This window comes from Polypterus senegalus, chromosome 13, assembly GCF_016835505.1.
Source record: "Polypterus senegalus isolate Bchr_013 chromosome 13, ASM1683550v1, whole genome shotgun sequence".
In the NCBI taxonomy this organism is placed as follows: domain Eukaryota; kingdom Metazoa; phylum Chordata; class Cladistia; order Polypteriformes; family Polypteridae; genus Polypterus; species Polypterus senegalus.
Window position 1 is genome coordinate 79,826,189 of NC_053166.1, and position 12,083 is coordinate 79,838,271.

At 39.0% G+C, this 12,083-nt stretch overlaps 1 protein-coding gene across 5 annotated transcripts in view; it reads left to right on the forward strand.

The window, feature by feature from the left end:
* The first annotated feature begins 801 nt into the window (after window positions 1–801).
* plxna3 (plexin A3) overlaps window positions 802–12,083 on the forward strand; it is a 314,725-nt gene continuing 303,443 nt past the window's right edge. The window contains exon 1 of one of the 5 annotated variants that reach the window (XM_039773770.1): window positions 802–940. The gene's annotated coding sequence lies outside the window, so the exon portion shown is untranslated. The other 4 variants (XM_039773774.1, XM_039773773.1, XM_039773771.1 and 1 more) reach the window with 4 other exon arrangements.

A 12,083-nucleotide genomic window follows, 5' to 3' on the forward strand; every position in this document is an offset into this window, starting at 1 on the left:
GCTTTATTTATATAAAGAAAGTATAGTAATATAAATCGAGTTTCGCGGATTCGGATTTGCTGATGCTTATGGCTTAAGTGCACAGATACGGCATAGAAATGTGAATAACATTCCAGAAGAAAATGTGATATCGCCAAGGATTTTACCAGAAGATACGAACACATCCACTCTCCTGCTTACCGTGCTGAGAAAACAAAATTTTAAAATATACTTTAACGCAGAAAATGTATTTTTAACTACTCGGATGAAAAGCATCTTGTTGGATGCAAATGTGTGAGCTATAGCTTCGTTTTTTAATCCTTTGAAAGAGAAAAACACCTCCTCGGCTGTCATTAAACATTAAAGTGACAGCTCGAGGGAAAAATCCTAACCTAGTTTTTTTTTTTTTTTTTTCTCCTTCGCTTGTTAATCTGAAATGAAAATGTTTGATTTCGCAGACACGGTCGCCTGCCTTAAAGGAAGCGCCGTCTTCAAATCAACATATGAACCAGGGAGCTCGCAAAGAGACTTGATTAATGGAAGAAAGCAACCATCGTGTGGCACGGTCGGGGAGATTATTCTTCAACGATGAATCCACATTGCATATTTACCGCCAGGAACAAGTCAGCAAAAATTCAGAGTTAATTATATTACATACATAACTCTCCGGTTAACAACAGGAACTCCGCATTAGTGCTGTTCTGATAAAAAAAAATAAGGCATATCCTAAATTCCCCCTTTTCTACACACTTAGTCCCTTCCACATTTAAAGGGCCAGCTCCCTAGGAAAGCTCGGCTAGTTAAGAAAGCAAGGCAGATTTCTTAAGGGGACTGGCATTCACAATGAAATCAAAGCCTCGCACGCTTCTGTTACCTGCTTTCATTCTTTAAAAGCGTAGGGGGGAAGGCGAAAGAAGGGGGATTTTGAAAACGGAATAACATTAATGCAACGCAATAACGGGTAGGTGCCATTTACTTTATTGCTGTCATTTCTTAATAAAAGAAAATTACACCCTGCCTTAAAGGCAACAAATATGCAACTGCAACGAGTGGCCAGCTAACAGACCGCTATCGTGTTTTGTGCGCTCTGTGTGCGAGCGCTAGCTGCCGATGAGCTTCTGTGCGTGAGTGCGGGTTTGCATTTTGTTATTTTTAATATGAATTTAACTGGCAGATAGAGTGGTACGAGTGATATAATATTAGCCATATTTTCTAAGACGAATAAATAGACCGCATTTACATTTCAAAGTGTTTAAACATTAACTTGTTAGAACATTTATTTTTTTCCCTGTTTTTTTATATATTTTGTATTACCATTTTAACGCATGGACTCGTTCCGCGTAGCATTACTAAACAACGGGAAACAGCTCAGCCAAATGCGGCTTTTTGATGTTTAGAAGCTAACAGTATCACGATCTGCGAAAAGCCATCACGCGTTTTCAGTTTTGCATTTCCAAGGCAATGTTTTCCTGAAGCCGGTGTCTTCTCCTATGCATGGCATTTATCACCTATAGGGAATGAATCAACACGGTGTGCTGAAAGGGCTTGTAGTTGCATGTGAGTCGGGCGTCTCGTCGTGTTTGATATTATTCTTTATTTTATACATGTTGCTTTGGGTGAGGCGCATGGGCATTAAGGTGGCGTTATGATCTCTCCATACTGAAAAGGCAGACTAACCACATCCTAAAATTCTTCTGACACAAAATGTTGTTACCGTTATGTGGCACCAGCTTTTTACTCGTTCTTCTGCTGTTGAGTGACATACCGTACATGACAGCAAGTTACGTGTGTGTAGGGATTTCGCAGTTCCTTGAGAACTTCTTGTGTGTATGCTTGTACAAGATTTCATTATTATGAAGCATCCTTTCAAGTATGAGTACCAAAAAAGAGAATTCGGAGTACATTACCATATTAAAAACGGTTATGACAGACAAATCGATATAAGAATATGAGCTGTCAGTCTTGAAATGTCATATTAATTGAACAGCAAAAGAACCTAGAGCAAAGCTGGCACGATGGGTTCGGCAGTTCGTTTCTCCGCCCTTGTTATTCTAAGCCCAAATTCTATTTGTGTGTGTGTGTATATGAGTGTAAGTCTGATACGGGCCAAGCAGTTATACTTGCTGTAGGCGAAGTCGATTTTAATTGTGTTTTCGCAGCTCGTACTGTACACAGGAGAAACGGTCGCTGCCAAAACTTGAAAGAGTTACATCAGCCGCTGGTAAACACGAGCACCGTGTATTGAAGGTATAAGCTCGAAGGAAAGCAAATCGGCTGCTTTAATTCCCGTAACAACCGCGGTCCGTAACATCCTGGTTAAACGGGTCTCTTCGTGAATACACATTAGGGTTTAAAACAGAAGGGAAAAGACGGGCTACTTTGGGCGAATTGTATGAACTGTTGCTCTAAGATTTATATCTTAAAAAGTGTGGAGAAAACTGTTGCAGATCGGCAAGAATGCAACTGTGAAAGGGAAGGAGAATGTCACCGTGTCATTTAACGCGAGTAACAGAATGTGCTGACCAGATGACTGCGATGCGTAGCCTATTAAACATTGACTCCCCGGGTTTATTTGTTCAGTTTGGGTTTTATTTTTCTCCCATTCAGCAATGGATTTGCGTTCCGTTTTTGGTAGGTTCCGCTTTTAACAGCTGGATTTTATGAAAAAAAGCTACAAAAAAGTAAGCGCTTATCAAGACAACGCCGAACATGGTTCTAGCTTGGCGAATCTTTATGAAAGCCACGTGGATTCTGAAGCGACAGTGTTAGTATTCACTGAACCGGAGCCGGTTAAAACCTGGACAGTATTAACTCTGCAGTAGCCCGTTGTCCAGCATGTTGGGGACAACCGTGTCCGTACGTGCGTGGCAAACCGTGCTGTCTTCATGAAATGACAGGCTGTCGTAGCAGTGCGTAAACGTTCTGTCAAGTTATGGTAGCTGTTTATAAAAAGTACGTTGCTTAGAAATCTGGATAAACTGGGTCACTAAAATACACTTCTCGGGGTGCCAGACGGTGGCTGAAATCTCTGGATCGGAAAATAGATGCGCGTTTTCTTGTTTATTAGCACTGGTGATTGTATGCGCCGCACTTTATAACGCGTGGCAAGGCGCTTGATCATCATTTTAACTGATGGTCACTGGATGATTGGATTGTCGAGGATGAATAGCGATTAAATGTTTTTGGAAAACAACAATTTTAATTCATCAAGAAAATGAGTGAAAAGACAAGTCTCCTAAAGAAAATTTGTAGCGCACCGAGGGGTTGTAAAACCGTAAGCGTGGCAGGCACGACGCCCGATTCAGCCTTGTGTCTGTCACCTGCAAGTGAGAAACTGAATTTAAAGTAGGCAGGTGCGAATGGCGTAAGACTGCGAAGATTCGCCGATAATGACGATTCGGGTAATATGTGTGAAAGAACAACGGGAGTGCGCAGGAAACTTTTGTGCCGTAAGGCAGAAACGCACGCGCATCTGCAAATTAGAGGAATGGAGCTGGCAGCTCGGGAATGGCAGACTTTGTTGGCACTGTATGTATTCCTGAATTTATTCATTTATTCATGTCCTCATTTATTAATTAGGCACGAGAGAGCAAGATGCTCCAATTTGATTGTTGTTTATAGTGCTTCGTGTGTGTGTATTGTGTGTCCCTTCTCCTCCCAACCCTTAACGCGCCGCTGATTTGGGTTGCTTCGCCTTCCAAAAGGATTCCGCATTCGGTCCAGGCGGCCCAGTGCGGCGCAGCTCTCGCCTGGACACACAAGCTGGATTGTATTCTTATGCTCCTCTCCCTGTCCTTCTGACCGCGAGGACCCAACAAAGCCTCATTGTTTGCTTTCTTGGAGCTGCCCTGCACAAAAAAAAATGTAATTTATTTTAGTTTTAAGCTAATGATTTTATTTGAAGATTGGATTTGCTATTTCTCCTGTATATCTCCTAAAGGATTTAAGGAATGCCAGTCAAGAAATTGTGCGTGAACTCATTTAGGATAATCTCGCAGGAAAAAGTTTTACATCTGGAGTCCAAGTGGTAAACAATACACCTCTGTAAATTGCTTTCAGTGTATCATTATGGCTTTGATGAGGCCTTAGTAACTTTTTGTTATATTTTTTAAGTACTACCTTAACCAAAATAAAAGGTAATAACTCTAAAAGTTAACCATGTTACACTACTGTTCTTTAATTGCCTTGATAGACTCAGTTCCCAAAGAACCCTGACTTGGATTTGATGGCTTTATAAATAGTACAATACTCTTGTTTAGCTGACAGAACTGCTCATCGTTTTGATTACAGATAACATAAACTCTGACCCACTATCTATTGGAAGCTACCATTGACCAAGATATAAAAGACCCAAACCTTATTCATTTGTTGTCTCGCATCTTTTTAATTTTGAGTGTTGTAGAAGCAAGTCTAAGGCTTAGAAATTAACTCATGAATTGCAGGCTAGCCCATCACAGTCTAGGCTGGTTTAGAACTACCAGTCAGTCTAACAGTATGGTTACATATGGCGCAAGGAAAACATGCAGTCATCACACAGAAAACACTGCACAGGATTCAAATCTATAGGTAGCACATTGTTTGACGCTGTGGTGTCAGGAAAACAACCTGTTCATCAACATGAGCAAAACAAAAGAGCTCATAGTGGAGAACGAGAAACCAGTACCTGAATCTACCCCTCTATTTATTAACAGTACTTCAGTGGAGAAGGTCATGTGTTTCAAATACATGGGAATCAACATCAGGAGTGACTTAACATGGTCCACATATGCACACACACACATAGACATACTTATGAGACAGATAATTCAGCACTTTTAAGATCTCAGAAAACTGAAGAAATTCAGAGTCTCATAAAGAATCTTGGAGTCCTGCAGCCATTGAAAGCATAATGGCAGGATGCATGACAGCATGGTATGGAAATATCTCAAAAAAGGACCATACAGTGCTGCAGATAGTTGCATGCTCGACTGAGTACATCATGGAGGCATCACTTCCATCTTTACGGGGCCTGCATAGAAATGGTATACTACCAAGGTAGTCCAGATCATGAAGGACCCCTCTCACCCTTTCTTTATCCAGTTTAAATTGTTAAGATCTGGCAGGTGCCTGCATTGCCTCAAATCAAGAACAGAAAGGCTGAAAAAGTTCTTCACTTCCCAAGTGATAATAATGACAAATGGTCATCTTAGCAATCATTCCTGAAAATTATAAAAATAGTCAATCTATTATTTATATAACAATTTTTTTTTATTATTTAATCATTTTTCAGAATTATTATACATCTAATGTATGTATTTGTGTTATACAATTACAATTACCTGAGTATTTTTAATTTTCACATTAATATTTATTTTAATGTATACATTTTAATTTTATAGCACAGTGAGCTGCTTAGTGAGCTGAATTTCACTACATACCCTGTGTGTGTATAAGTGACAAATTCAATCTAAATAAATCTGTTACAGCCTTACAAATTGAGAAGACTGGGTTAAAACTTGACTCAATCATGGTTTGTGAGCAGTTTTCACATTTTCCCATAGGCTGTGTGCATTTTTCTCTATTTTTTTCTTAGATCACATGAATGAAGGCCGATTGGCAAACCAGTTGTCTCACTTTGTGTGTGTGTGTAAGCGTGCCCTGCAGTGGACATGTCTCACAACTAGGTTCGATTACTGCCTTACATCCATTACTTATAAGACTGACTTCTGCTCTCTGAAAACCTAAATTGGAATTATCGAGTTCTGAGGATAGATAGATAAAGAAAGAAATTTAGATAAATGTACTGATTAGACTAGATAGGGGAAACTAAACTCCCAGGAGGAACTCCTATGAACATATGGAGTCAACATGAAAAGTGCCACAGCAAGAGATCCTACAATGCTAAGACTGCTGCTTGATATGCCTTTGAGAGAAGAAGAAACTGCAACACTTACATGTTAGTTCATCTTGTCTTATCTATGAAAGCCCAGAGATATTCTCCATTTTTTCACAAGTTAACCATTTGTCTTGACAGTTTACCTTGTATTTTTAAAAGAGTGTTTGAACATTGATAACAATTGATATAAATTTGCAAATTGCTCATTGGCTCCAGTCAATGTCAATTGTCTTGCCCCTGGTGGTGTGTTACATGGGTGATGTGAGGATGTTTGCTGAGGCTCTTGATAGCTCCAAAATGCATCTTAGTTAGAGGTTGCTGATAAAAGAGTTTTTTTGGTGCTGATTGACCATTGTATTTTATACACAAACAAACTCTGTTGTATTCTCTTATTCTGTTATTGATATTATGACTGATTAAGCTTTCTTACTGCAATTGATAGTAAGCTTTGGTGGAGGAGCCTTTTGTTTAAATCCTCACTCATTTTAATGATAAAATTTTAACGGATGATGGAGTAATAAGAGTTGCTTTTCAAATATACATCTGTTTGAACATAAAAGGGGAGTCCCCTTCATTGCAATTATCACTTGCAAAGAGTTGTGCATTGGTGATGTATAAAATTCAGGTCAGCTGTAGGTCAGCAACTCAGAAAGTATGAAGGGGTCATCACCACATCTTCCTTCAAGGGGCCATTTAATCATCAAAACAGACTGAAATTTGAAAATTTAAGAACTTTTCATTTTGAGCACTGCGGGGGAAATGCATGAAACAGATCTTTCATTGCACTTCATGATCATTACAATAGCAATAAAACAATCGGAATAAATTAGTTAATTTGCCCTAGTTTTTTTTTTTTTTGATGGAAAATGTAATTTATTCTGACTCATTGTGTGAGGGGTAAAACGCTTTATTTTATATTGTCTTTTTTTTATATATCCATTTTTTCTGTGGGTATAAAGGGGTTCTGCAGTGGTTATTGCAGTCATCTCACTGCTTCAGGACACTGAGTCTGAATCCCAGCTCGGTCACTTGTCTGTGTGGAGTTTTCACTTTCTCAGCACGTTTGCATGGGTCTTTCACTAATATCCTGAAGACCTGAAATTAGGATGCGTTCCGAGTATAGGTGCGCATTTAAATGTGCCTCTCTAGGACTTGGCATTCCAGCCAGAGTGGTTCCAGTATTGATCAGGCCCCTGAAAATTAATTGATGGGTATTTTTATAAAAAATGTCATATTGCTATCACCCCACATTCATCTTATTTTGGTAAAGATACATTTACTTTCCCACTGATTCTTCAATTTTTCTATTTTAATAGCAATTGCTGCCTCTAAAGTCTCATTTTTTTGCACATTTTTAAAGAAGAATAGATTTCACATTTAAATTTACAAAACGTTTAGCCAGGAAGCAGCCCATACTCCTTATTCCAGCTGAAACAAAAGCAGAATAAAGCATACAACCCATTTTTGTGTCCCATTCTTTGTCTACAGTGTGGCAAGCAGTGTTGTACATGGCATAAGTAACCAGATCTGGCTCACATTCCTTCTTTACTCCTTGATGAAGACTTTAGAAAAATGTTTAAATGCTCCTTGGAGACCAATGATAAGCCTCGCAGGGTAACACTGAACGTGGGTTTAGAACATCAGACATCCAAGGCCATGCAGTGCGTGACTTCAGTGTATTTGTCTGCAAAACTGTCAACATTTGAGGAGCTGGGAAAAATTATCCCACATACACCCAATTACACTGTTGATCATTGCACAGGACAGAACTTTTATATGAATCATGTAAGCAATTAAAATGGTGTAAACACTGCAGGCATAACTAGAAGCTCTTGGGGAGTGGGCAAAACTGGTATCAGATTTTCTTTTGCTTTGGGCTTGAGGGGGTTGTAGTATTAGTTATAGTGGCCCATTGTCCGTCTAAAAACTGTTGTAAAGGTTTTAATCAGTGCTTTCTTGTTAAGTGTCACATCTGTTTATTTAACTCCATTCTGTATTTTAATTGTGACACAATAACAGTGTTTTCTAAAAGTATATCCCTCTTTATTTCAAATTTCATGTTTTGGATTTTTTATATCATATATGTGATTATACATCACTTGCAGAAATTCTCAGATGACTGTGCACATAAGTGGGTGTATTGATAAGGGGGATGAGACAGGATATAGGAGGCAAGTGGTGAACTGTGTTTCTTGGTACAGAAAGAATTGTCTGCAACTTAACATCAGCAAAACCAAGGAACTGGTCATTGACTTTTGCCGCACCAAAGAGTCCACATCAATGACAGATTGGACTGGTCTCGTAATGCAGAGGAACCTGAGGAACTACAGCATATAAGAAAGGGTAGAGCAGGTTCTTTTTTCTTAGGAGACTGCATTTGTTTAACATTGGAAGTGACATACTTCATATCTTTAATAATAATAATTACACTTATTTAGCACTTTCTTGCCACTGAAAGTGCTTTGCATAGAAAAAGGGAAAGCACTTCATTCGCCACCAATGTGCTCTTTGGAAGATGCAATAGTAGCCATTATTGTGCCAGTAGGCTCACCATACATCAGCTATCAGGTAGTGAAGGAGTGAGAGAGATAGCCAATTAGAGACATGGGAACAATGCAGCACATCCTCTCCCTGATACCCTTGCACTGAGGACTTCCAACCAGCATATTTTTTAGCAGAAATGTGTCAAGAAATGGTACATGGGCTACTTTATACCAACAACAAAACACCTGTATAATGGCTCACTGTGGCTGTTAAGTCAGAAGGTTGTCTTTCTTTTTAAGTTTTTTCCTTTTTAGGCATTCTGGTGTAAATCCGGACTATCTATCTATCTATCTATCTATCTATCTATCTATCTATCTATCTATCTATCTATCTATCTATCTATCTATCTATCTATCTATCTATCTATCTATCTATCTATCTATCTATCTATCTATCTATCTATCTATCTATCTATCTATCTATCTATCTATCTATCGTACTGTATGCTGGGCTATTAAGAATAACAGAAGTCAAACTGAAGCATTCCCAAAGACATTTAGGTTAGTCATCAGAGACTCTTAAATGGCCTCTTGTGAGTGTGGTTGTGTGAAGTGTGTCTCCGTGATATGGGCTGTTTCCCGCCTTGCACCCAATGTTGATGAGATAGACTCTGGGCCGTGCAACCTAGAGTTGGATTAATCAGGTCTGAGAATGGTATATTTTAAACTAAAAGGTCCTATGTATGGTCAGATCACTTAAATGTTATCACAGGTGGCACAAAAGCTAACACAGTAATATCCATTCAGTTCTGTGAAAATTCACAGGTTGTGGAGAGCCAGTAGCACGTAGTTCAGCAGCAAGCAAAAGGCAGAAGCAAATCCTGGATAAAGTACCAGTCCATTATATCTCGCATTCAGTTAAAGGTAGATAATCTACGTAGAGTAGCCAATTTACTTAATGTGGATGTCTGTGAGATCTTGGAGGTAGCGTAGAGTACCAGGAGAATCTGTGTGGACACTTAGGGAATATGCAAACTCAATACAGAGAGTGAGCTGGGCAGAATTTGAATGCCCGTGTGAGCTGTGAAGAAATAGCTCAGGTCTGAGCTAAGGCAAATAGTTATCCATTGCAATCTTGTGCTGTGTTTAATGTTTCTTGAGTTCTGAATATTTTGCAACAGTTTTTCCCTGTGACTTCTTTTGAGTTTGAATTCTTTTATAAATTCACCTTGTAATCATGCGCTATTGCTTGCTTTTAATTGACCGTGTAATGGTGTGTATTCTGAAAGGCACAGTAGAAAAATTAAATCTGATTGAATACAGTGTAAATTGGTATGTAATGTGCTCTTTGATAGCGTAGACTGTGAACAAAATTACATAACTTGAAGACTAAAAGACCAAACCTGTCATTGCGTGTATAAAAACGGAAGATGTTAGTTGTAATGTCATTGTGGCTCCAATGCCTTTTGTTAGATCTGAAGAAGAGTGCATGCATTTTAGCGTGAACGCCCTTATTTAATTTACTCTGCCACTGGAAGTATACAGCCGCCTTATAAAATAATTTTAGAACCTTTCCAAAGCTGGTCACAAGCCTCTGTTTTACTGCAATCCTGGCCTGTTTATCACATAGCTAGCATATTTGTGGTTTTTTACAGCTTTTTTTTTATCAGTATTATTTTTGAGTTAAAATATTTCCATAAAGGTAAAACTACAGAATTAGACTGTATTTTTAACTCCAAAAAGACTTTTACTCCCATCACCAGGGCCAGCAATTTGGCAGGATGGTGCAAAGCATACAATAACACCATGGCTTACATACAGATGGGGCCCATATTGAGTCTGTGAGATTGAAGTATTGGAAAGGGATACTATAATGTAAGTAAAATGTATATTAATATTGTTGTTGTTATTATTAACGTAAAGTGCCGTATTTACTGCAGATCTTCACCCATTATCTCAAACCAGTGATGAAGAGGGCTCATCCATGCAAAATTTGCTATAATGCAGTTCTTCTTTAAGTTCAAAATTCATTGAAAATGCACTGATTTATTTAGATAATAATAATAATAATAATAATAATAATAATAATAATAATAATAAATTCTTTGCATTTATATAGTGTTTTACTCACTACTCAAAGTGCTCAGCAATTGCAGGTTAAGGGCCTAGCTCAAGGGCCCAACAGAGCAGAGTCCCTATTGGCATTTACGGGATTTGAACTGGCAACCTTCTGATTGCCAGTGCAGATTCCGTAGGAGCACTGGATGGATAAATCATTCACACAGGGACACTCAATACATGATGGTTAACCTTTGAATAAATAAAAGTGTTAATAGTCTGTTAGGAGATACAACATGAGTCAGACAGCGTAACACTGGAAGAAGATGCAATATGTGTGTCCTCACTAAAACAATCTCATTTCTATGGATTGCATAGATAGATAGATAGAACTTTATTTGTCCCAGGGGGAAATATGGCTTTTCAGAAGCTCAATAAATAAATACATAAACACACACACTTTGTTCTGAACACACACTGGAATGACTATAAAGCAAGAAAATTAAAAAAAAAAAAAATTCTGACTCAGCTGTCCCAGTCCCATTGAGGCATTAAGCAGACATATTGCTTTTGGTATAAAGGAGCCACAGTAGTGTTTCTTGACACACTTCTGTTGAATAATTTGTTTGCTAAAAGTCTTCAGTGTTACTGTATCAAAGAGAGGATAAGCAGCATTGTTCATAATGGTACTCAGTTTTGTTTCAAATCTGCCCTTTTCTATGACCTGTAGATGGTCAAGAGTGCATCATAACTGAGCTTACACTTTTAACTAGCTTGTGGATTCAGTGGGCCTCTCTTGATGTTACCAGGCCAGCACACCACAGTGTACAAAATTGCACTGGCCTTCACAAAGTTATAGAAGATGTGAAGGATGACACTTCCCACATTAAAATAATGCAGTCTCTTAAGTGTTCCAAGATCAGTCCAATCTGTTATTAATGTGGACCAGCAAGTACTTGAAGGAGTGGACCACCTCCACATCCACTCCTTGGATAGTGACAAGACATAGAGGCTGTTTCATGTAGCGATGTCGATAATCAGTTCCTTAAGGTGCAGACAATTCTCTTTGCACCAAGAAATGCATTTCTCCATCTGACTCCTATACTCTGTCTCGTCCTCTTTATCAATATACCCCTTAAGTGCATAATCCTTTGAGAATTTCTGCAAGTGACATGACTTGGTATTATACTTATAGTCAGAGGTGTTCAAAGTAAAAAGGAAAATGATATAGGACTGTTCCTTGTGGTGCTCCAATGTTTCTCACATCTGTATCAGAAATGGCGCTTTTCCACTGCATAGTACGGCACAGCACGGTTCAGTACAGCTCACCTTGGTTCGGCTCGGATTGCGTTTCAACTGCAGTTTAGTACCGCTTTAGAGTGGGCGGGATTATTCACGTGTCGTTATAGTTGCGCATACCTCCTGAAAAACTTTTTCATTCCGCGTCGCCCCATCCAGCTCTCGCTGGATCCGCTCCTCGGCTACCAACGAGAGGAACGCCTGTACTTCCTCAATAGACCACGAAACAGCCATTTTGGTTAAAACAAAATGGTGCGTCCGAACCTTCGCTGGCTGTGCTAAAAATCTAGCGGGTCTGTTGTGTCTCGTGTCGCAAGTTCAGTGATACAGTAATGATGATTTTCTCCGGCCAATCAGTGACCAGCAGAGTTTACACGTCACGTTTTGGT